At 47.3% G+C, this 26,241-nt stretch overlaps 1 protein-coding gene and 1 non-coding gene across 3 annotated transcripts in view; both read right to left on the bottom strand.

Moving 5' to 3' along the window:
• SPSB1 (splA/ryanodine receptor domain and SOCS box containing 1) overlaps window positions 1-19,188 on the bottom strand; it is a 31,974-nt gene extending 12,786 nt beyond the window's left edge. The window contains exon 1 of one of the 2 annotated variants that reach the window (XM_035119045.2): window positions 18,894-19,188. The gene's annotated coding sequence lies outside the window, so the exon portion shown is untranslated. Of the gene's footprint in view, window positions 1-18,643 lie in introns of both variants that reach the window. The other variant, XM_035119044.2, reaches the window with a different exon arrangement.
• TRNAA-UGC (transfer RNA alanine (anticodon UGC)) lies at window positions 11,007-11,079 on the bottom strand. Its single transcript has one exon. It is a non-coding gene; the product is annotated as a tRNA-Ala (tRNA).
• Window positions 19,189-26,241: the final 7,053 nt, after the last annotated feature.

The following is a 26,241-nucleotide window of genomic DNA, read 5'->3' as shown; positions in this document are numbered from 1 at the left end:
TAGTCCCTGACAAGGACAAGCCTTGACAGCTGCTTAAATTTGATTTCAAATCATCCAGCATTCTAGTCCCTGGTGAGGGAACATCTCGTACCTTGCATCAAAATCAGCTTTGCAAAATCACAATTGTTTCTTTGCCGGCCCTCAGTGGGGGGCGGGCGGGAATGCACATAAGCACAACTTTGGGAATGTTTTACATCACACAAAATGACACCCCCATCCCCAAAGCTGGTAGGAAAAAAGTCATCTGCCCCCCCCCCACATTCTGCAAAGCAGACTTGGGTTGGGGAACCACTCACCATGGAAGTCAGAACAAACTGTGATGCCGCAGTAATCAGAAATAGTGCCTATACAGCTATGCTTCACAGATTAACTGCAAAACATGCCAAAATCTAGAGCTTTCAGCCCCTTTAGCAAAGCAGTAACAAATCCACAAGAACCACCATCTTCCTGTTTAAGGCAGCAAATGCCCGATTAAGTAAGAAGCTGGCGACTTCTGGCCCTCTGGAGCCGGGCAGCGAGAACGAAAGGGAAACAGCGAGCCGACCTTTTTGAAAACACTATAAAAGCTGTGTGGAAAAACCCTTCTACGCTCTAGCAACACAGGAAACAGAAGCAGGCAACACATCTTCCAAGCCCTGTAGACAAAGGCCAAGGTGAAAGATGGCTCTTTTGACATGGGTCCACGCGGAGAGAAAACAGAGCTGTTGTTCCCACCCACACCCATCCTCGGCAAGGCTGATGGCAGAGGTAGTAGTCCACTGACCTAGCCAGTAAACAGGGAAGGCAAGATTCTGGCCGTCTTCCTCTGCTAAGAACTTTTTTTTAAAAGGAGGTCGGGAAAGATCGCCCTGGGGATGTTACATAACTTGTGTTCTTTGACCAGCGTTTTCCCCTAAGCTTCTGGCAGTGGCGAAGCCCTGCTCTCTCCGAATTGGAAGTGGAGAGGCCAGCTCACACGATACCCAGGAAATGGTGTGCGCTGCAAAGAAAGTGTGAAGCACTCACAGCCAGGGTTTAAGGCACTATTGCGTGCTTTCTTCCCATTTGCTGCAGAACAGGGACTCACAAAGAGCTGCAATGGGCAGCCTCCTCCTTTATGAATTTACTATTTGCAGTCCATGGGTTGCATTCAGAGTAGGCACATTGAAATTGATGGACTACTCTAAGTAGGGTGAGCACTGGATTCAACCCTACAGACCAGAACTGCTGAACAGAAGTTTGCAGAGAGTGTGTGTGCAAGACGAAGGAAGTGTGAAGCACCAAGCCAGGATCTGGGCATTTATTCTAATTTGCAGCAAATTTGGCCCAAAGAACAGGGACTCACGCAGTGGTACAATGGGCGGCCTCCCCTTGTATTATTTGCCAAGGCTTCTGCTCTCTGAATAAGCTCAATTTACCCAGTAGCTGTAGCTACTGTGGCACATGCCAGGGTTATGCCAACACATTATGTAAAGTGGGCGAGCATAGGTGGGGCTGAACTCTGCCCGGTTTGTGGCCAATTTGCTACTGCCAGTGGCTAATTTAGGACTCCTTAATTACACACATCCATCACAGGCAATCCCTTAAAATTATGCATATCTGGGTAATCAGACGCACGTGTATATTAGGGAGTTTGTGGGTGGAGGACATGTTCTCCTGGGAGGCAGCATCAACAGGCAAATAAAGAGTCAGGAAGCAATGGGAGGAAGAGAACTGCACGCCTTGTTTGGACTATTTGCTTCTTTACAGATTAAGAACTGGGCAGAAAGAAAGCGTTTCTTGAGCATCTTTAGGCAAGACACGATCCAGGTGTGCTGATCCCTTAGGACCATACCAAAGTCACAATTTTATCCCCACCCTATAGTAGTTCTACTTTCTTGGGGTTTTTTTTTTAAGAAGTAAGTTACTAGTCCTCATGGAGGTAAGCTTGAAAGTGCTGCTGAAACTCAGCGCCCAGAACGGTTGCTAAAGAGAAGGCTGGCCAAGGTTCCTGTGCCTTGTGTAGCTCATTCTGAGAACATAAGGAGGGCCTTAAGAGATCAGGCCAAAGGCTCACCTAGCCATCAAAGTGTAGAAAGAGGCTTGATCTGGCTAATGGCCTATCCTGTTCTCACAGTGCCCAACCGGATGCCTCAAATGGGAGAACCCAGGTGAAACTGTGATTCCCATTGGCGGCCTTATCCTTCAACAGCCTATGACTACAAGCATATACCAGAATTGTGCAAATTCACCCTCCAGCCTCGAGAAAAAAATGTGTTATGCAACTGGAATGTGCAAGATTAATACATACAGTATATAGGCTGCAGTTTGTGTGTGTGTGTTAGTGGAGAATTTCAAGTTGTGTTCCCAGTCCCCATTACTGATCCTTTAACCCAGTGTTTCCCAAACTTGGGTCTCCAGCTGTTTTTGGACTACAACTCCCACCATTCCTAGCTAACAGGAAAGGGATGGTGGGAATTGTCCAAAAACAGCTGGATACTCAAGTTTGGGAAAGAAAGGAACTCCGGTTAAAGCAGTGATTTCCCAAACGTGGGTCTCCAGCTATTTTTGTGCCCCCAACTGTGGGTTGGGGCAGAAGTGGATTTAGAGCAGAGCGGGCGGAGCTGTGGGTTAAACCAATGAGCCTAGGACTTGCTGATCAGAAGGTCGGCGGTTCGAATCCCCGCAACGGGGTGAGCTCCATAGCTGCCAAGTTTTCCCTTTTCTCGCGAGGAAGCCTATTCAGCATAATGGAAAATCCCTGAAAAAAAGGGATAACTTGGCAGCTATGGTGAGCTCCCGTTGCTCGGTCCCAGCTCCTGCCAACCTAGCAGTTCGAAAGCACGTCAAAATGCAAGTAGATAAATAGGTACTGCTACAGCGGGAAGGAAAACGGCGTTTCCGTGCGCTGCTCTGCTTTACCAGAAGCGGATTTGTCATGCTGGCCACATGACCCAGAAGCTGTACGTCGGCTCCCTCGGCCAATAACGCGAGATGAGCGCCGCAACCCCAGAGTCATGACTGGACCTAATGGTCGGGGTCCCTTTACCTTTAATTGGTTCCCCCGCACTGGCGCCAAGCCGTGGGGGGCACTGCAGGGCATCGCCACTATGGTGTAGTGCATGTGCAGAATGGAAAGTGAGAAGCAGGGGGCACTGAATTTTGGCCTCGCACATGGCACTGCTGAAATATGAACGCCCAAAGCCCACCCCCGGTGGGTTAGGGCTGTAGCTGGGTGGTAGGACACCTGCCTTGCATGCAGAAGGTCCCAGGTTCCACCACCTCCTGCACCTCCAGGCAAGTCTAGGAATGCCCCCCCCTGTACAAAACTCCAGAGAGCTGCTGCCAGCCAGTGTGGACAGCGCTGAGCCAGACAGGCCAATGACCCGACTCTTCCTGAGATGGGTGAGATCCAACCTGCATCCTTTTGCATGGGAGGCAAGCCCTCGGCTATCGGCTCTCGTGGGGAGAAACCCTAAACCACCCACGGTCAGTACAGTATTGTTCTCACCCTGTCCTTTCCAGGAAGCTGATAAGACTGTCCACCGAAAGTGGCCACTGCAGGCCTTGGTTTCCCCATTGGCATCACTCCCCTTGCTTGTGTAAGAGGCAGCAGCAGCAGCAGGCAAGCAACAATCACCGGCATCGCCAAACAGGCTTGTGGGCAATGCATCACATTCACAGCCACGGGTTTAAGCACAGAGGGAACTTAATTGTACGCTATGAGATGCAGAGCTGGCCAAGTGCATTTGGGGAATGTCATTTGTATCTGCTTTCTCACACCAGACTGGAGACGCAGCCAAACAAACAACCAGTTTGCAGAACCAACTTGGCCACACAACTTTGGCACTTTGGTTGGAGTTTGCCCAGAAAATGTTTCGGCGCTAGAGTATCGCAGGCTGCTAGGACACTGTGGTTACATGCGTAGGAATGATAAACCAGGCTTTCTGGCTTCTTGTTAAAATCTCGTGACACCTTCAAACCAAATAATACATTCAGGGGAAAGGGAAGTGGGGTGGCTCTGGGGAACTGCATCAGCCCTGCATGCAGGAAATCCCAGGTTGCGATCCGGACAGCATCTCCAGGAAGGGCTGGAAGAGACCTCAGCCTGAAAGCCTGGACAGCTGCTGCCAGCCAGTCAGTTGCCAACACTGAGCTAGATGGACCAAGGGCCTGACTCAGTATAAGGCTGCTTCCAACGTTATTTATGGCGCGTGTTTTCATGGGCTTCATTGGATGCATTCACTTGCTTAACATGCAAAAGGTCTCGAGTTCAAATCCCGGCATCTTTCCTGTCTGAAACCTCAAGAGCTGCTGCTAGCTGGTGTAGACCAGGGGTGTCCAACAGGTTGACCGCGATAGACAGGTCGACTTGTTAGAAGTTGATTGCGGAATGATTTATTGGTGTGATGGTTTATTGTTTATCAATTTATGTCGACTTGCCTCCCTAAAAATAGCTCAACAACTTTGATCTGAAACATGCCCCCCCCCATGGGTAGATCACAGACTCTTGGGAGTTTGACAGCCCTGGTGTACACAATACTGACCTAGAGGGTCCGTTTCAGACAGAAAAGGACAGGGTTGATTCAGGGGAGTTCTGAGCTAGGCAAAAAAAAGTTCAGACAGGCCTTAGACTTTCTTCCTTGAACAGGACAGTGACCAAGTTCAATTTCTGATTTTATCTTGCCAAACTCTTTTCATCATCATCATTATTATTACTATTATTATTATTTAAGCATAAGGGGGAGATAGCAAGGAGAAACTAATACAAGTTTTGGGTTGGTTTGGGGCCAGAATTTGTGCCCCAAAGTGTTGGCATGGAATTTCAGAACCTGGATGGAAGGCACACATATGAACAACCTAACCCCCCAAACTGCAAAGTTTTCTAGCTTAAAGCCAAAAACGTGACCTTTGTTAAAATTTTAAAAAAGGAGGGACAGACAGTGTGGTGCAGCGGTTAGAGTGCTGGACAAGACGCCTGGGAGACCGAGGTTTGAATTCCCACTCAGCTATGAAGCTCAGGGAGAGACTTTGGACCACTCACTGTCTCTCAGCCCAACCTACCTCACAAGGTTGTTGTGGGAATGAAATGAATGAAATTAGAAGTGGGGAAAACCAGGTACTCTACCTTAGGTTCCTTGGAGGAAAAGGTGGGATTATATAAATGCAAATAAATACATAAAGAATCAATATTTCAGGGTTCTGGGAAAAGGCTGGGAAACTCCCCACAGCTGCTGGGGGAAAAGCAAAACAAAACCAAGCCATCCTAAAAGTGCCATCTAAACCCACAAAGTCTTTTGTTGTTGTTTTTATACAATAAGGAAGTGGCATTGTTAAGTAAGGTTGCAGCCCTGCCCTGACCAGTCCGGTCACATTTTTTTAAAAAAATTTTGTGCAACACCTGGATGAGGAAAGGGGGGGAGGAGCAAATGTGAAACGGGCGGGGGGGGGGGAGAGGGAATGCTTCTGTCACCTGCAGGGCACCAGTCTAGAAAGGCAGGAAGCTAGAGAATAAACAAACACCCATTTGTAAAGAGCTTTTGTTAACACATGATTTAAAACGCTAGCGGGATAATGCATTGTTTAAAAAAGGAGGGCTGTGCACACGCCCCGCACTTGCCCCAAAGGAATTCTGGGAACTGTAGTTTAAGAATGCTGGGAAGTGCATAAAACTACAGCTCCCAAGACTCTTCGGGAAGAAGCCATGTGATTCAAGTGCTTGAAGTGTACACAGCATAGGGGCCTGGATCCATGCCTCTGGATCTGGCTTGTGGGCACATGTACAAACCTCTGGTATTTGCCCAGTTGGAAGGTAACCTACCACAAAAACATTATCTGTTGCTCTGCCCACTTTTGCCTCTTGCTCCACCCACCTCCGACACGCAGACCCCAGGACGCTGCCCATGAAGCGATGTCCTTTCAGCCTCACCTTGAGAAAAAGGTGGGATAAAAATGCAGAAAGCAGACAAAACGAAGCTGCAGTTATCACAGTGCTTTAACAGTCAACCCTCCTCTGCAAGGAGCTATGTAGTGCTGTGATGGGACCACTTTCAGTACCCAATGATAATGAAGGAAGCCATGGATGCTTAAAGCAGCATGATCCTGTTTTTAAATGTACAGGACAGGTGGGGTCTCAAAACCTTCCAACCTGGAGACACCATCCTCTGCTGAGAGAAGCTTCTTTGTTTAAAAGTGGGGGGAGGGGGAGCTTTTCTTCTTTTTATCTTTTTTGCCAATCTAAGCAACGCCAGGTCATTAAGCGAGTGGGGGGCGGGGGATCCCTCCTTGAAGTTGTTCAGGAAACTGACAGGCAGATTAATCACAACCAGGATAAGAGTGAGAAGAGGACTCAGAAATGGAGAAGTCATCCAGGAACAACAGGCCAAAGGGGATTCTTCCTTATCATGAGCTGGGAATGTGCAGGGGGGGGGGAATTCCTCCCCACTTCCCACAACCTGGCTGGTGATGCAGCGTCCAGCAATGCGAGCACCCACTGATTTGGACAGACATGCCCAGGTTTTAGACACCCATCAGCAACGCTTCCTATTGTTAAAGAGTCTGGAATGCACATCCCTGGGGAACTTGAAGCGCCACAGAATGCACATCCCCACATGACAACTATGTTCTGCTACAGACTGTCTTCTCGGGCATTTGCGCAAGCCACCTGTGAGCTGCTGGCCGCCGTGGGGAAAAAAATCTGGGTGGGGTTTTTTGTGTGTGGCACAATTCACAGAAAGGTCCCGCTGCAGCCTGGTGTTTCTGAAGGAGCCTCCGCAAGTTTGCATGCACCTGGAATTCACATTCCAGAAACCTCAGCTTTCGCCTAATTAAAAAAAAAAAAGAGGAAAAGCCACCAAGTTCCTAGTTCCCTACAATTGCAAAATGAAAGTGAGGGGTCGGCGTGTGGCAACATGGCACCCAGTCTGAGCTGCTGATTAAGAACTTCTGGGGTTAAAGGGTGGGGCTTGAACCCGCTGACCTCCCCAGACGAGGAGGATGTAGAAAAGATGTTCTGCACGAGTGAATCATTAACGTGCTTGATAAAGACTGTGGAACTGTGCTTTTCTAAAAACAAACAAAAACAGTATGGATAAACACATCATATACAGTATATTATATTATTGACACCATCCACTCTTGTTGTTGTTGTTTAGTCATTTAGTTGTGTCCGACTCTTTGCAAGGTGACAAAGGTCCGTATAGGTCTGCTTTTTAAGATGCTGTCTAGGTTTGTCATTGCTTTTCTCCCAAGAAGCAGGCGCCTTTTAATTTCATGACTGCTGTCACCATCTGTAGTGATCATGGAGCCCAAAAAAGTAAAATCTCTCACTGCCTCCATTTCTTCCCCTTCCCCTTATTTGCCAGGAGGTGATGGGACCAGTGGCCATGACTTCTTAAGCGACACCAAAGAACCATCAATTGCAGGCTACTGCAGTCAACCACTTAGGAGGTCTAAGTTAAGCTTAGTCCTGACATCACACCAAACCATGGCTAAGAAAGGCTGCAGCTAAGTGGTCAAGCATCTGCTTTGCATGCGGAAATTCCCATGCTTGATCCCCACCATCTCCATGTAAAGCTGGGAAAAGCATTTATCTGAAAGCTGAAAAGTTGCTACCATCCAATACAGACACTTTTGATCTAGATGGGCCAATGGTCTGGGCTCAGTATAAGGTTGCTTCCTGTTTTCCAGAGCTTTAGCGTGGCTTGGTGCAATGTCCACATCAACAAACCATTGCTCACATTCCACATCAACAAACCATTGCTCACATTCCACATGGACAAACCATTCCTTTCAAACAGTAATAAAAAAAACCCAGGGAATCAAAGAAATTTGGAACCACAATTTGTGCACGTGTGATGCCAACAGGGCGCAATCAATCTCCTACAAATAATGCATGAAAGCCTCTAACCTAGTTGGGGGCGTGGCAAACAAGTTTGCCAATTTAAAATTAAGGCAAGGAGGCCATTAACACTCTACAAGGAGGGAAGGTCAAAGACAGAAGGCTACCAAAACAGCAGAGGAAGAAGCTGCCCCCAGAGGACTCAAGGCAGGAAGTCTGGGCAGATGGTCACACTCCAAAAAGGTTGCTTCATCAGCTTTCAATGTTACGGAACTCAATTACAGAAAATTAAGATGCTAGGTAGGCAGAGATAACAAAATTAGCCGTGTTGGCTCATTACAGAGAGAAAGAGAAAAATCCAGACCCATTAAATAATACAGACCCATTAAATAATACCTCGACTTACAAAGGCGATCCGTTCCGCGGCACTCTTCGGAAGTCAAAAAGTCCATTTTGCGCATGTGCAAAGTGCGATTTTGCGCTTTGCGCATGTGCAGACTGCGCGCGCGGCAAAAATACTTCTGGGTTAGCGGACTTCGGAAGTCGAAACCTTCGGAAGTCGAGGCATTTGTAAGTCGAGGTACCACTGTACCTCTATTAGGAGGAGCTAAAAAGAATCCTAAAAGAAAAAAGCTTCAGAGCTCATCTGGAGTCTTTGTCAAGCTGAAAGTTAAGCAAAATGTGGGGACCCAAGTATATAAATGCTGCTTCAGACATCAATGTTGCAATAGAAGATATTTGGGATAAGTAATTTGTTCTGACACATATATTCCTTTGTTCTATCGTCCATTTCCTACAAGTACCTGTCTGCTAGTTATTCTGTTTAGTTTACTTAGCTGATAGTTGAAATAATATAATCCTAGTAAGAAATGACTAACTGATTACAGTATCTTTGTTTGCCGAGTTCCAAGTTTATCTTACTATTGTCTATGTGGAGCCCATTCTTCTTACAGGAAACACAAATTAAATTTTGCTAGTAACACAAGATCACCGTTTAAGAGATCAGAAAGGGTTCCAGGATGCATTTTAGGATAAGGACTGATACCAGGGTCAAGAAAGTTAACTGAAGGGGTATATGATATCAAATGAAACCAACTGCACTGATGCCACAATCTACAATGATAAACCACTGAAAAAGTTCAGATTGACAGACACTATTATGGAGCCACACCTACATATCTTCAGAATTCGCACTGCATCATGGGCCTAAGGATAGAATAATGCCATGCCTTTGAGATAGAAATCAGTGTAGAAGACAAACCACATGGTCTTTGCCAGGGGGCAAGACCAAGGCGAAGGCATTCTGAGTGGGAGCCCCTGTCCCGAAACTAAGGGGCTTGGCGTAACCACAGTCCCACACAGCACAAACTTGCCTGATCTTGTTTTCAAGCCGTCGCTGTGAGTGACCTTTTGCATTCTAGAGGGATGGCCTGTAAGCGGACACTGTTTACACAGCAGTGTGCTGTCCCCAGCCAAAGGAATAAAGCCCTCTGCTCAACACCTGTGCCTGTAGAACCCAAGAATGGAAATTCTGATGGCTACAGCGATCAGGTTTATTTATTTTTTATGAGCATGGCGCACTGGAAAGGGGGGGGGGGAAATAAGGCGGATTCTCACATGCATTGGCAGCCCAGAACAATCACAACTGCAAGAAAAGATTCTTGCACAACGGTGAGTCAAATCTGTGCTGGCAAGGTGGCGAAATCCAGCTTATTTCAGAAAGCAACAACATCCTTATTCTTGCTGACTAAAGGAGGAATGACCGCTGGGAGGAGTGCAGAGACAAGAAACGTCATGGTGCATCTGCAGCAGCACGCTTTCATGTGTCCTGGCTGCAACAAAACATGTCTCTCCTGTCTCAATCTCTACATCCACAGCAGGTTGCAACCTTCCAACAGATTCACCCCCAAAGGAGCACTCCTCCGTTGTCTCCCGAGACAGACAGATGCTAATAACCTCAGGGCAAGGCATCAAAATCGTACCCAGCAGGAATTCAGTTTAGCATCCCTGCACACTTTCACATGCTTCCATAGGTCTTTGTTTTAATCACTAAAGGCTGGAATCTTGCATACTTCAAAAAGAAAAAAAGGAAGGAACTCAAAAGGTAATGTTCTCAGGAAGCTGACCGAGTGCTCACTCCATGTGCAACCACAGGAAAGCGCTCAGCTTTCAAGAGCTCTTAGCACCTCACATCCATCACCTTAGAAGTTCACTTTGCTAAGCAGGAAATGGGCTCCTTGCCCCAGCAGCAGAAAAGCACTTGCTTTGCATAGCAAAGGTTGAAGGTTCAGTGTCCTCTTATCTCTAGTTAACAGGTGCCAGGAAAGACTGTTTACCCGAGACTTTGGAGAGTCACTGCCTGTCAGACCAGACAGCACTGGGTTAGATGGCCCAAGGGTCAGATTCATGCAAGTTAATGTTCTGCTTCAGGGAGACCTTAAACTATAAACAAGCCTCTGTTCCACAAACAGTGGGATCATTTATTTTTAAGGGGGAGACTTAAAATGGAAGTATGGTGAGCCTGCCAACCAATCAAGTTGCCTGGTTTGGATGCCACACTAAACAATGGTTTGTTAGACTACAGCTTAGTGTCATGCATGAACCCTGCCCAATAGCTTAGCTGTGGCTTGCTTGCTGCTAACAAACCACAATATCAAACCATGGCTTGTTGTCAGTCGAGTCTTGATTTGCCTAATGGTGGCTGAGTTGTTACATGTGAACCCAGTACCACCCCTTAACAATGGTCCCCCATCCTGCCACAGACTTACGCCAAGCTACAAAGGTACGAGGAGCTGGAAAATGACCCAAACCTTGGAGAAACATGGTTTGTTAAAATAAACCACAGCTTGAACAAACCATGGTTTAGCATCAGGCATTAACCAGAAGAAAAGCTGCTTGATGTAATTTGTTGCAAACTCTAGCAGAAGGATCTGCAGAACGGTCCATGCAGCACACAAAAACTGGCATTCATAGAGCTGAGGCACAATTGGCAATGGCTTCTTGGTGGTGGTGCCAGAACTGTCCAACACTACTTGGGGCTGCTGATTCACCTAGCTTGCTCTCATAGTCTTTCAACACCATATTTATTAAGAACATAAGAAGGTGCCTTATACGGATTCAGATTGTCGGTCCACCTAACTCAGTATCACCTACACTGACTGGGAGCAGCTCTCCAGGGTTTCACACAGGAGATGTTCCAAGTTTTACCTGGAGATGCCAGGGATTGAACCTGGGACCTTCTGCCTGCAAAGCAGATGCTCTACCAACTGAGCTATAGCCCCTCCTGAATTCACATTAGCTTCTGATTAATACCCCTGACGCATCTGCAGATGTTTGCAAGAGAACTCCATCACAACCACCTGTTGATGTTCCTTTTAAAAATATCTTGCTGCTTATTGTTATAAAGGACATAACATTTCATTGTTTTGTCTACCGTGGACTATTTTCTATTCTGCGAATGCCTCCCACCAAAAATCTTTGTAGAAAAGCAAAACCAAGGGGAGAGGACACTCGGCTAAACAATTTTTTTGAAAATGACCTAGCCTAGTAGTTCCCAAACTTTTCTGCACCCACAAAGCATTTGAAAATTGCAGGTGGTCTCAAGTGGACGACTTAACGATTTTGCCGCCTGCTGTAACAATTGTAACACTCTGTGCTAGGAACTGTATGATTTTTTTATTGCTCCTTTTATTTCCCATATATTGCAATCTTATCACATTACAATATGCATCCCACAAATCAAATTGTGATGCAATATAATTCAGTGTTTAAGAAATTTAATACAAATATTTGATGCAGACATGCCACAAACCCCCTGAATGAAGCTTGTGGGCCATTGGTGGTCTCGGAACCAGAGTTTTGGTAACCCCCAGCTTAGTCCAATAGTTATCCCAAGCCTGTTACGTCTCTAAGTAGATTCAAAAGCAAGTAAGAGATGACATGATAGAAGAGGTGGCAGTGCAAAGAAAGTGGATAGGGAGCAAGATTTTCTCTATCATAACATAAGAAATTGTGGACATCCAGTGAAGTTGAATAACGGAGGAATCATGGGAGACAAAAAAAAATGACATTGTTAAACTATGGAACTCCCTCCCACAGGAGGCAGTGATGGCCACTAACCAGGGTGGCTTAGAAGACAGAAATTTGTTTGGAACGTGTCAGCCACAGCCTCCAAACACGCACCAAACATTCCCCCTGCTTTTGCTTTTCCATGGAAGTGCAACGCTTACTTTAAACCCCCTCCAGTTGCCCATCTGCACTCTATCCTTAAAGCAATGCCATGTGACTTTAAGCAGCAATGGCTTCCCCCAAAGGATTCTGAGAGCTGGTGTTTATTTTGCTTTCCCCTCATAGATTTTATTAAAGTGCCGTGGTTGCATTATTGGACTGGGACCCAGGAGACCAGGATTCAAATCCCCCAACTGGCCATGAAACTCCCCGAGTGTGACCTTGGGCCAATCCCTGCCTCGCAGGGTTGTTGTGTGGGGATTAAATGAGGAGGGGGAGAACCACGTACGCCACCTTGAGCTCCTTGGAGAAATAGATGGGTTATAAACAAACAGGTCAGGACAGACACACTCTCACACAATCAAGGTTTAGTAAAGATCAACACAGAAAACGGAGAGACGTGCCTCTCCCTCATAAGACTGTAACCCAATAGGATGATCCAATGAAGCTGAACTGTGGGAAATCCATGACAGGCTTTTGTTTAGCACAGCGCATAGTTACGGAATTCACTCCCTTGACATGTAGTGATGGCTTTAAAGGAGGATTACAGAGATCCGTGGAGAAATCTACAGACCACAATGGCTATGTTTGATCAACCTGTACTCTGTGCCTCTGGACCCCCTTGCTGGGAATCACAGGTGGGGAGAATTCTGATGCGCGCAGGTCCTGCTTCCCACTGGGGCATGTGGCTGGCGACTGTGAGGACAGGGTCCTTGGCTACATGGACCCCCCTTTGGCCTGACACCTATGCCCCCCCCAATCTGCTGATCTGAGCAGTTCATCTGACAGGTTTAAGAGCGATACTTGCACTGAGCATTGCACATGGTGCGCTGGAGGGGGGGTGCAAAGCATCCAGAGCCATGCATTGTATAGAGGAAGAGGGGGAACCAGGCACAGAAGCAGTTAGAGGCCCTGCAAGTCACACGAGGAAACTGGGATCATCTGGGTTCGGGACAGGAAGGGGAGAAAGAGACGAAAGAACGGAGTATCACATCTTGCTTCCTAGTAATAAATTAGCACACTTGTCTTGTTCCTCGGATAAGACATGCTGTTCTCCAATTGTAAGACAAAGGCCTTTTCAGGTTTTATTTAAATGCATCTACTGCCAGACCTGAAGTTACAGGAAGACAAAGTTCTCCCTGGATTCCCTCGCCCCCAATGGAGCTAGCAAGATGGACCAAGGGTCGGAGTAAGTCAAACTTTTCCTAGGTTCCTGTGGAGAGTGTGATGAGGGGTGTGGCCTGGAGAGAACTCCAGGGGCCACACAGAAAGGCTTGGAGGGCCAGAGACGCCCCTGCGCTTGTAAGTGAACATACAACACACCAGCTTCCCAGACAGCTCTCAGAACCAGGATTTCTCTGCCCCAGCTGCAAGGGCCACTCCCGGTCAGTGTAGATGTACACTGAACTAGATGGACCAATCGCTTGACTCTGTAGAAGGCAAGTTTCCTGTGTTGCTGTGACTTGGGCGCATTGCAAAATTGGCTGCATGACATACTTTCTCCTGCAGATTTCTTAGATCTGTCACCGGGACCCCTCAGTGACTCAGCACACATACTCAATAAATACTGCTCTCCCTTCGAGGCGGGATTTTTGTTTCTGTTTTACTCTGAAAGCTGAAGCGACATCACCTGCGTTCCGGAGCTGCACGCCCTGACCTCTGGCTGGGAAGTGTTTCTCTGCAACATGCTAATTGCCCCGGCCTGCCGATAAAACAAAGCATGTTGTTGCTCAACCCTGCAGCTAATCGTTGGGGACAATTACAGGGTGCCCTCCGCTGCAAAATTCTCACGAGAAGAATGGCCTCTGGCACTTTCATCGGGACAGCCCTGGAAGATGGGCGAGACAACCGGCTGTACTCAGTGCTAGCCCTACTCACTAGCAGACCCCTCAAAATGAATGGCCAGGAACCACCTCTAGCCCCATTCATTTCAATGGGTCTACCTGGAGCAGGACTTAAAAGTTAGAGACAACCTAATAGCAGAAGGGCAGAAAAAAATATTTTAAAAAAATTAGAAGCCAGATTTTCACAAGAAGTCTCATGTGCTTGACTGCTCTCTTTTAAGGCTACAAGGTCGTAAATTACCATACTTTTCCGTGTAGAAGACTAGGTATTTTTATTTTAAAATTATGTTCAAAATTGTGGGCCGTCTTCTACACGGATACAATCTCCCCCATTTTCTCAATTTGGAGTCCCCCAAAACAGGGGGCATCTTATACATGGGGGCGTGTTATACACAGAAAAGTATGGTATTTATTTATTTATTATTAATAGAATTTATATACCGCCCTATACTTGGGAGTCTCAGGGCGGTTCGCAGAATAATGTTTGGAAGGCAGAGAGAAAGAGGTAGTGAGTGATTTGGGCATCTGGCTTTAAGGAACATAGGAAAGTGCCTTCTGTCAAGAGTTTGGGTGTAACCTTCGACGCCTCCCCTTCCATGGAGGCGCAGGTTGCAGCCACAGCTAAGGCGGCATTTTCCCATCTCCGCCGTATCAAGCAGTTGGTCCCTTACCTTTCTCGCCCTGATCTGGCCACAGTGATCCATGCGACGATCACCTCCAGGCTTGATTATTGTAACTTGCTCTACGCGGGGCTGCCCTTGAAGCTGACCCAGAAACTCCAGCGGGTGCAGAATGCTGTGGCGAGGCTCCTTACAGGGTCCCTGCCACGGGACCACATTCATCCAGTGCTTTACCAGCTGCACTGGCTCCCGGTGGAGTACAGGATCAGATTTAAGGTGCTGGTTTTGACCTTTAAAGCCCTATGTGGCTTAGGACCCTCATACCTATGGGACCGCCTCTCCTGGTATGCCCCACGGAGGACCTTAAGGTCCACATATAACATCATTTTGGAGATCCCAAGCCATAAGGTGGCTAGATTGGCCTCAACTAGGGCCAGGGCCTTTTCAGTACTGGCCCCGACTTGGTGGAACGCTCTCTCACAGGAGACCAGGGCCCTGCGGGATTTGACATCTTTCCACGGGGCCTGCAAGACGGAGCTGTTCCGCCTGGCCTTTGGGCTGGACTCAGTCTAACCCCTATGTTTTCCTCTCTATGGTTTTGATTTGGGCTATTTTAAAATGAGGCTGTATTTTTAAAATTTTAAACTTAAATGGTATCTTAACGTGCATTTTATTTTAATTGGTTTTTTTTCTTTTATGTCTTATTGTAATTTTACTGTGTCAGCCGCCCTGAGCCCGATTTTGATTGGGGAGGGCGGGGTATAAAATTACTATTATTATTATTGTTGTTGTTGTTGTTATTATTATTACCAAGTCAGGCAATTTGTCCATCTAGCTCAATATTGTCTACACCGGCTGGCAGCAGCTCACTAGGGTTTCAGGCAGGCCTCTTTCCCAGCCCTACCTGGAAACACTGGCGTTTGATCCTGGGACCTTCTGCATGCAAAGCAGATGCTCTGTCACCTCATCTTTCAAGTGGTTCGGACTCCTTCACATGCCATGACTTTAATACCTACAAGGCTGTTGTACTGCCGAGAGCAACTGGCACAAATTCGATTGAGAAGGCAGCATCAACAGGACCTGAACTGGAAGCACCCTAGCTGACAGATCAATCCTCCTTATGCTACAATGCAGGGCTAGGCCAGCCAGATGTGGTGCAGTTGTTTTGGATCACTACTTCCATCAACCTCAGATGACACAGTTGATGGACTGGCCTCTACATTGTTCCATTATGCCATGTTTAGCTGGTGATATATCGTGATGTAGCAAACCAGATATCACCCACCCCTAATGGGCTCTCCCTTCTGAAACATCTGGAGGGCACCAGGTTGGCAAAGCGTTGGGTACTTTCATTGGACACACACCTCAAGGGCAGAAGCTATGGTTTTCCATACTATGGTTTGTTTTTCTTTTTTACAAAACAAATGTATTTTCTATATCTATATGAGAAAGACAATATATCTTCTCTCTAAATATGTAATATTGGGGGGGGGATAGGGCTGCAATGTCTTAAACCACTTCAGCTACTAGGTGAATAGGGGAAAAAAACTTTCAAGAAGCTCCCCTAAAATCAGGCAAATCCCACCCCCCATACAAGTTATTCCAGGTATTTCAGGTTGCAAGCACAGTCCTAGGAAAGGCATCCCTGCCTTCACATCTATCAAGGAATGCCTTTCCTCAACAATATATTTAGGATATGTACATTCACCATTTAAATTAGGAGCGGGGAACTTTGGATCTCCTAATGTTGGACTCCAATTCCCATCAGACCCAGTCAGCATGCTCAATGGTCAGGAATGGTGTGAGGTTTAGTTCAGCAGCACCCAGAGGGTCCACAGGTTCTGGTCTAAAGCAGGCATCCCCAAACTGCGGCCCTCCAGATGTTTTGGCCTACAACTCCCATGATCCCTAGCTAACAGGACCAGTGGTCGGGGAAGATGGGAATTGTAGTCCAAAACATCTGGAGGGCCAAAGTTTGGGGATGCCTAGTCTAAAGGCTCCTTGGAGCTGGGAGCACCATCCAGAAAAAGGAGGCTCACTGTTGTGTCTCTGCACGAGTGCCTGCTCTGGCTTTTAATTTAATCAAACATGGCCAGGGAACCTGCTGCCTTCCAGATGGTGGTGGACTAACAACTCCCATCTGCCCCAGTCAGCGTGGCCAATAGTCCGGGGCAATGGGAGTTGTAGTCCAGCAACACTTGTAAGTCACATTGGCTATCTGTGATCAAAACACTTTCTTTTAAAAAAAATGCTTTTAGCTTCTATCTTTTTTGTAAAAAAAACAAACCCAAAAAACCAACCCTTACCTGCAGATGCAGTCAAATTCAATCAACTAAAAGCTAACCTGATTAATAGAAATGGACATACAGGATAGGGATCCCACCCTGACACACACTTCGGAGAAAGAAGCAAAGTCGGGGGCCGGTCATAAAGGGCCCAAGAGCAGGCAAATCACTCACTGCAACCTCTCTGTCTCACAGAACTGCTGGGAGAAGTCAGGACCTCTGACCATCTAACTTAGCACTGCCTGCACTGACTGGCAGCAGCTTTCCAGGGTTTCCAACAGGGAGTCTCTCCCAGGCCTGCCTGGAGAGACCAGGGATTGAAAATGGGACCTTCTGCATGAAAATCATGTGCTCTCCCACCAAGCCACACAGCTACCCTATGAGCTCAATTTGGGACACAGGTAAAGGATGCAGAAGAACAGGCCCCAGGCTGATGGGAGCTGTGGTCTAAACAAAAACATCTGGTGCTCCTGGGTAACAGCAAACGCTTTTGCCAAAGCAATCATGCAAGCTCCAACTTTTCAAATACTGGTTCTTCTCCTCCCTTCACTCCACTCCTGCCCCAAACAAGCAAACCCCATGGAGATATTTCCGAGCCCTTTTCTATAGGGATTCAGCAATAGGGCAGCTGGATCCCCAGCTCAGCCCAGTGGCTTGGTGGGTGGCCTGTGGCAAGTCATTCTCCAGATGTACAGAGAGAATGGAAAAGCATCCGAAGTTTGGAAGGTTCCCAGGGTCTGGGAAACATGACGATGGCACCGAATGCTTTTTCAGAAGTGTTTTCTCAAGGAGGCCAGTTCCAGATAGGATGCAGAAACCAGACACCGGTGTGAACGGTGGCTCCCCAGAGGCCTACCTCGCAGGGTTGATGGGAAGATCGAGCCGGCAGAAAGGGGGAAAAGTGTACACATGTGCATCTGAGAGTCAAGTTAAGTTTGCTTCTGTAAGAGCAACTGTTTATGAGACCTTGAGAATGTTTGAAATATCTGTGAAAGTGCTGCCACTTCCAGTTGTGCTATAAGATCTAATAAAAACTACACACCCAGAGTGAGATCCAGCTGTCAGCTGTGCCTTTTTCTATTCTAATTTCAATGTAAATCAAAACTCCCATGGCAAAGAACTGTGGCTCAGCGGGATAACAATTGCTCTGCATGCCGAAGGTTCGATTCTCAGCCTATCCAAGTGGGGCTGGGGAAAAGAGAAGTCCCAGAGGAACAGCTGCCAGCCAGAGTAGACAATACTGAGCAAAGATCTGACTTAGAAGAAGGCAGCTGCTCCCAAGTTTCTACAAGTGCTGGATTGTGGTTTTCAGGTATCGGTTATACAAGCAGGCATGAGTAGGAAGAAATATATGTTTTTCTTGGCTTTTAACACACACAAACACACACCAAATCGCCAATTTGCTCAACTTTTTGGAACATGCATAATAAGGCCATCCCAGGATTTGTCAGCTCCAAAATTGGTATCCCACAGCTACACTTATTTCTGCAAGACTAATCTATTCATACCACGATCCTGCACTTACTTAGTAAAAAAGACACACAGACAGAATGCCTACAGGACTTTTAAGAGTCAAGGAAGTGTCCCCAGGACGGCTGCCTCAACATTATGCCATTTCAAAAGCAAAGAAATAACCAAAAGGGCATTTTTATTTCGCTAAACAGCTTTCAGCCCTTTACAACGATATCAGGGCGAGTCAAACATTCAGCGAATCCATTGATCCGGAGAGGATGAAAACTCTTCTGCATTCACACGCAGCTAAACGGTCAGCGGCTCCGAATCAAGAGACTCCCAAGTTTACTGTAACAGGGAGGGGTAGGGAAAAACACACAACTCCCTTGGATATATCCCACCACTTTCCGGTCTTACCTCCCAACAAATCCGGGGCACACCATTCCGAGGTAGATTTTTTTTAAAGTCCTCTCGAAGCCTGCTGACGGATCAGAGGTTTTGTTGGCGGGGGTTGCAAAATAAGGCTTAGCGTCAAATCTGCTGTTGCAGGACAGTTGGGTTCTTTTTCCTCCTACTACCCTGAACAAAGCGGCCAAAGAGTCTTGCGAGCAATATTGCAAATCTCTCTCTCTCTGTGCGCGCATGCACACGAGCTCGGAGCCTGTACCTCGGGGTGGGTTGCAAACCCCGTGAACGACGAAGAAGGCAGCGAAGCCCCGGGTCTCTCGGATCGCCTTCACTCCCAGCGCTCCCCGCCTTGAATCCGACGCCAGGCCAGAGTCTCCGCTACTAAGAAGCCGAGCAGCGTCGCGTCACATGGGCTCCAAATAACCTCCCAGCTTCCCGGCCCAGCTCCTCCTCTTAAAGGAGACCAGAGGGCAGGGCGAAGGAGGGGAGGGGCCGGGCGATTGCAAAGGACTGGATCCCAGGGATGCAATGTACTGTACGCACGTTTCCTTCCGCGGGAGTAAAACCCCTATAGGAATCACACGGGTTCATCGCGTCAGTTGAGAATTGCAGCATATGTTGAAACAATCCAAGTTACGGCATATGAAAGGCAGTGCGGTGCACTGGTTGGAATCCCGGGTTCAAATCATAGCTGTCAAGTTTTCCCTTTTCTCGTGAGGAAGCCTATTCAGCATAAGGGAATTTCCCTTTAAAAAAGGGAGAACTTGACAGCTATGGTTCAAATCCGGCCCCCTCGGCCATGAAGCTCACTGGGTGTGACCATGGACCAGCCACTGCCTCTCTGCAGGGTTGTTGTGGATATTAAATGCATAGCTGCCAAGTTATCCATTTTTTAAAGGGATTTTCCCTTATGCTGAATAGGCTTCCTCGCGAGAAAAGGAAAAACTTGGCAGCTATGATTAAATGGGGGAGAACCATGCCATCCTTCTTGAGCTCCTTGGGAGAAAAGGGTGGGATAAAAATAAACAGAATAAAGGACTCCAGGGGTATATTGGGACTACAACTCCCACCGTCCCTGACTGTCTATTGGGCATGCAAGCCGCTGGTGTACCGTTAGGCGTTCGGGGGCCCGAGCAATATCGGGTGGGCACCACGCTGTCGATCCCTGGCGTAGGCGATTGTTGCTGTTGTTTTCATGCTATGCAAATAGTTCCAATTGTTTTTTCAGAGATGCAATTGTCGTCGAGGTGTTTTTGTGGCGGAAACAACTGGTCTGAGATGTTCCGTGGGAAACGATTCGCAGAGGAAATTGATAGTAATTAACTGTTTTCTGGGTGCTATTCTTGCGTGGCGAGCTAATTGCTTTGATGAGATGCTCCGTGGGAAACGATTTTTTAAATGAGATCGATAATAATAATCGCCGTAGTCACCGTCGAAGTCATCCGAAATGGCACACCCTTACGTGGGAATACTGTAAAGGTTTTAGGAATGCAGGCGCTCAAGGTAGGTTCACACGGCGCACAGAACTACCGGTAAGCCGGTTTACTCGGGAGTAAGGCCCGCCATCGTGTTTTCATGGAACTTGCCTCCAAGTTACCAATGCAGATCGGGTTACAGCCTTAAGATCGGATCCAACTAACTTCTACTCAAGAGTAGCTCCGTTGAAATTCATGGCATCGGCTTATTTATTTACTGCATTTATAGCCCACCTTTTCCTCCAAGGAGCTCAAGGTGGTGTATATGGTGTGTGTCCCCCGTTTTATCCCCACAACAACCCTGTGAGGTAGGCTAGGTTGCGAGGCAGCAGCTGGTCCTAGTTCAACGCTCTAACCACTACACCACGCTGCCTCAGGACCATTAATTTCAATGAGTCTACTCTGAGTATACCAGCTACTTAGTACAATTGCAAATCATGCTTATCTGGGAGTAAACGCCACTGAATTCTATGATGGGCTGTTGAAGATCGAACCCATAAGCTGCAATGCAGTTCAGTGCATGCTTTTCTTGGGGGGAAATTCTTTATAATCAATACAACATTTACGTACAGGTCAGCTATGTATAGACAAGGAGGCTGAGATCCAATGATGCATGCCTCCCTGGGAGTAAATCCTATGGAAGTCAATGGCCACTTGATGCTTAGCCATGTTTACTCGGAGGTAAAAGTCTCTCTCCATTCAAATGAGGCTTACTTCCAAGTAAACACCTTAGCTCAGCATTAGCTTTGAACGCAGAAAGTCCCAGGTTCAACATCTCTGTGGGCCAGGAGAAAAAACTGTGGTGGTTCAGGTGCATTCTGCATGTGCTCAGAGGTACGGTAGTCTTTCTGCATTTGCTGGTGCTGAGCTCTGGTACCGAAAAGCAGATCAGAAAGGGGGGTGAGGTAAGGGCACTCTTTTAGTTCTCCTTGGAGAAGACAGAGACAACATAAACCACCTCACAGGGTTGTTGTGAGGATAAAAAGTAGGAAAGGGGGAAGACACAAGTGTTTCACCTTGGGCTCCTTGGAAGAGGAGGAACATAAATGTAATAAATAACTGCACACCTCTGAAAGCTAAGCAAAGCCTCCATATATAGAAGCCGTATATCTCAGAGAACCAGATGCTAGAGCAGTGATGGCGAACCTATGACACACGTGTCAAATGTGACACACAGAGCCCTCACTGCTGGCACGCGCCCCATCGGTCCGTTTGCGCTGTTGTTCCCCCCCCCATTTGTTCTCCCGCTCCTCCTACAGCTTGTCTCCGCTGTAGCTTGTCTCCGCTGTTAAAATCCAGTTGTTGTTGCTGCTGCTGGTAGCCAGAGATTGGTTTTTTAACCCTTTCTGTGCTGTTTTTTTCTGGCGCTTTGGCAGACTATGATTGGGTGTAACAGCGTTCGTTTTTTAACCCGTTCTGTGCTGGGGTTTTTTTGCGCTTTGGCAGACTATGTCGGTGCTGCGTGTTAGTTCCAGTGAATATATTATTCATCATTTATTTCTGTTCTCTTCCCCCCCCCAAAAAAGCGCAGTAGCTTTGGGACACCCCCCCCCAAAAGCAAAGCAAGTTTTGCACCGCCCCCCAAAAAACCTCAAACTTTGGCCAGCAGCTCCCCCCAAAAAGCTCAACAACTCTGTGCACTTTGTGATAAATAAGGGGTTTTTGGTTTGGTTTGGTTAAATAATTAGTTTTTGGTTTCTTAAATACAGTTATATATTACAATTATACATTTTTGTTATTTAAACTATAAATATTGCGAAATTATGGTGTTTTTTTTCTCTCGAAGTGACACACCATCCGAGTTATGCTCGGTTTTTTGGCGAATTTTGACACACCAAGCTCAAAAGGTTGCCCATCACTGTGCTAGAGGAACCGTAGGTTTAATACTAGATTTTCAAGTGAGTGCCCATAAGCTGTCAGACAGGGAGACTCAACTCCAGAACATAGAAAAGGAATCAGAGAGTGCCTCTAATTTCATGCAGAGTAAATTTCAGTCATGAATGAGAAACCAGAGGCAGGCCTCTTGCATCCTGAGATTTAGGCTACAATCCATATCACACTGAAAGAGGGTGTCAAGCTCAGTAACATTTATTATTGAATAAGCACACCTAGGATTGATTGCTCTTTACAGGGCAGAGCTTCCTGATCACAGAAAGCATAATTTCCAGAGTTTGTCTTGATTTCCAGCACCTTCCTCTGGTAATCGAACCTCTGTTTTTCCATAGATAGTTACATGGTGGCAAACCATTCCCTTGTTACTAAGACTGGAGGTTAATAGTGTGTTGACTGATGTTTCCATCAATAGGAGCTAATGGGTAGGAGATTGTCTCCTGATAACTGGGGATCTCTCTGTTTTGGAATGAGATGCCCATCAGAGCTTGGGGAAAGTGGCAACCCTGTCAGAGAGGAGGGTGCAGGGATATGTGACAATCAGCAGTTGAAGTCTGGGAGAGAGCCAAAGACTCTGTGTGCAGGCTTTGGTGACTTGCAAAGTTGTATGTAAAGCAAATTTTACTACTACAACAAAAGCTTTTAAAGTCTCGGCCAAAAGAAAGCAAACCTACATAGCACTGAATTACTTGACATGCAGGAAAGCAAGGAACAGGTGACAGTATTCAGCTCATACCATCCACCCAGCAGTCTGTGCATGTTGATTTGCACAAGCCTATGCAGGTGGCGCTGTGGGTTAAACCACAGAGTCTAGGGCTTGCTGATCAGAAGGTTGGCGGTTTGAATCCCTGCAACGGGGTGAGCTCCCGTTGCTCGGTCCCAGCTCCTGCCCACCTAGCACTTCGAAAGCACATCAAAGTGCAAGTAGATAAATAGGGACCGCTCCGGCGGGAAGGTAAACGGCGTTTCCGTGCGCTGCTCTGGTTCACCAGAAGCAGCTTTGTCATGCTGCCACATGACCCGGAAGCTGTCTGCGGACAAACGCCAGCTCCCTCGGCCTATAGAGCGAGCGCCGCAACCCCAGAGTCGGACACGACTGGACCTGATGGTCAGGGGCCCCTTTACCTTTATGCAGGTATTGAGTTAAAATGTCTTTTTTAGGACCCTAAAGGTAAAGGTAAAGGGACCCCTGACCATTAGGTCCAGTCGTGACCGACTCTGGGGTTGCGGCGCTCGCTCTATAGGCCGAGGGAGCCGGCGTATAGCTTCCAGGTTATGTGGCCAGCATGACAAAGCCGCTTCTGGCGAACCAGAGCAGCACATGGAAACACCGTTTACCTTCCCGCTGTAGCGGTTCCTATTTATCTACTTGCACTTTGATGTGCTTTCGAACTGCTAGGTTGGCAGGAGCTGGGACCAAGCAACGGGAGCTCACCCTGTCACAGGGATTCGAACCGCCAACCTTCTGATCAGCAAGCCCTAGGCTCAGTGGTTTAACCCACAGAGCCACCTGGGACCCTAGTCCTCTGCAATCTTGTTTATTCTTCGTTATTTTAAAAGCATGTTTTTTCTGCTCTTCTGCTAGGGAAGAAAAACGGCTCTCAGCGTGGTTTACAAATATCAGTAATGGCAGCCCGTGAAAAAGGCAAATTCCATGCTAGGGATCATTAGGAAAGGAATAGAAAATAAAAATGACATTTCACAAATCTGTGGTGCAACCGCATTTGGAATACTGTTCACAGTTCTGATCGCCTCAACTCAAAATGGATATTGTAGAGTTGGAAAAGGTTCAGAAATGGGCAAGCAGAATGATTGTGGGTGGGGGTGACCCTCAATGCAGACAACACTGATCCAGCAGGACCAATGGTCTCTCTTGAAGACCTTAGTTTTTTCAAGAGTGGCGCCACCTGGAGATCACAACAGGTAGTGCAGTGCCTCTTGCATCCTTCCCGCTGGGTCACGCCGGCCTGTTCACATCGCTTTACATCACAGTTGGGAGAACTCCCTTCTTCACATCAGCCTTGGACATTCTTTTCCCTTGGTTCCTGTGGTCAGAAGAGTGGATTGCAGGGAGAACATTTAGCTTTTATCTTTGGATGAAGCAGCTGGGGGGCTTCCCAGGCCGTTCTGTTCAAGGAGACAAGAGATTGCTCTGGTTGCACCATGGAAAGGGGATGCATTTGCTGTTCTGCAGTCCGCTAGGGGCATGACATCAGAGAGCATTGCTGTGTTACTGTGACCCTCTGGGTCCTTAGCACTCGGGCACAGATAAGAATAGCAGCTTGCGTGTGGAGGGGAGGAGGCCAGAGTCAATGGGCTGAGGGGGAAACAAAAGCTCATTCGGCCCAGCCCTTTCCTAGAATGCTATCTCAGAACAGCTGGGATCCCTCTGACCTCCCCAATTGCTAGAATAGGGCTCCATCTGCACTATACATTTAAACAGCCATTGGTTCCCCCCCCCCCGAATTCTGGGATGCTGTTAAAGGTGCTGAGAGTTGACCCCTTTCCCCACCCTCACAAATACAACTCTCAACGTGGTTTAACTATCAAGGAACTCTGGGAGGGGAATATAACTTTCCTAATAACTCCCAGAATCCTTAGCAAACCACAGTTCCCACGATTCTTTGAGGGAAGCTGTGACTTTGTAAGGCCTGAAAACCAGCTGACAGGTCACATGACTTAAGCTTTAAGTAGTCATGGCCTCCCCCAAAGAATCCTGGGAAGTGTCATTTACTAAGAGTGCTGAGAGTGGTTAGCAGAGGAGACCCGCTATTCCTCTTAACAGAGCTGCAATTCCCAGAGTTCCATGGAAGAGGGACTGACTGTTAACACTCTGGGACTGTAGCAATGTGAGGGTTTAACAGCGGAACGGACTCTCTTGGAAGGTCAGGGCCGTCTTACCCATAGGTGCTAGGGGTGCGGGGCACCTGGGCGCTGGGCTCTTAGGGGCACTAGGCTGAGAGTCCGGGATCCGAGAGTTGAGTCCGGGGAAGAGCCCATCTGTCGGTCGGAGCACCGTGACGGGCTCTTCTACTGCAGGTGGCTCTGCGACGTGAGTTCGGGGGCGACTGAGCCAGTGAGATGCCGAGGCGGCTGGCTGGCTCCGCTCTCCTGTGCACCTGGGACTGGGCAACAGGGGGGGCGCTGGGCGGATCTTTGCACCCCGGTGCCACATATGCTTAAGACAGCCCTGTGGAAGGTGGTGGACTGGAGGTTTTTAAGCAGAGGTTGGCTGGCCATCTGTCACCTGTGATCTCTGCACTGCAGGGGGCTGGATTGGATGACCTTTGGGCATCGCCGCATGAGGAAAAACAGGAAGGTGCCACACACCCCTTCCCAAGCCTTGCTTACTGGGGTTGCATGGTGGCAGCTTCCGGTGAGAACTCTCAGAGCTGTCACAAGATCTTGGTGGAAGCTGCCGCCTACAAATCTGTGAGTCTATGTGGGGGAATAGTGCTCTCTTAACAACCCTCAGTACCCCGCACCCCTTTTTAAATAGTTTTTATCAATGCACACATAAAATGCATATATTTGCACAATCAGAAAAAAAATTAAAATATTCAGTCAAAACACGGGTGATAGAAAAAGCACCCTTAACAAAACACAACTCCCAGAAGCCGTGACTGGGGGAAAGCCAGCAAAGTGAATGCGTTGAGTGAGCTTTTTGTTAGTGGCTTGGGCTACTTAGGCTATTTCAACACCAGCATGGTTCCCTTAAGAGAGGGGCCTTTATCCAGGTTACTACCGGTAATAGAATCATAGAATTTTAGAATTGGAAGATACCCCCAAGGGTCATCTGCTCCAACCCCCTGCAGCTCCTACTGTCAGAAAGTTCTTCCCAATGTTTAGCCAGAATCTCTATTTTTTGTCATTTGAATCCATAGGTTTATGCTAAAAACATTTTTGTTTAGGCGAGCTTCTCCAGACACGTAGAATGTTGACGGGTGTTCTAATTGATTTTTATTATTTTCTGAATGTTTTAAATAGGCTAAAGTTTGCATTAAAATGCACATATTTAGTGAAAATAACCCCCAATGAAGCATTAATTTTGGGGAAATCACTTTGCAAAAAAATGTACAGTTGTACCTTGGAACGCCTTGGTACTCGGACATTTTGGCTCCCGAATGCCGCAAACCCAGAAGTGAGTGTTCTGAACGTTCTTTGGAACCCAAATGTCCAAAGGATCTTCTGATTGGCTGCAGGAGCTTCCTGCAGCCAATCAGAAGCTGTACTTTGGTTTCT

This window comes from Zootoca vivipara, chromosome 6 (assembly GCF_963506605.1).
Source record: "Zootoca vivipara chromosome 6, rZooViv1.1, whole genome shotgun sequence".
Taxonomy (NCBI): Eukaryota; Metazoa; Chordata; class Lepidosauria; order Squamata; family Lacertidae; genus Zootoca; species Zootoca vivipara.
This window is presented reverse-complemented; position numbering and strand designations above follow the sequence as displayed.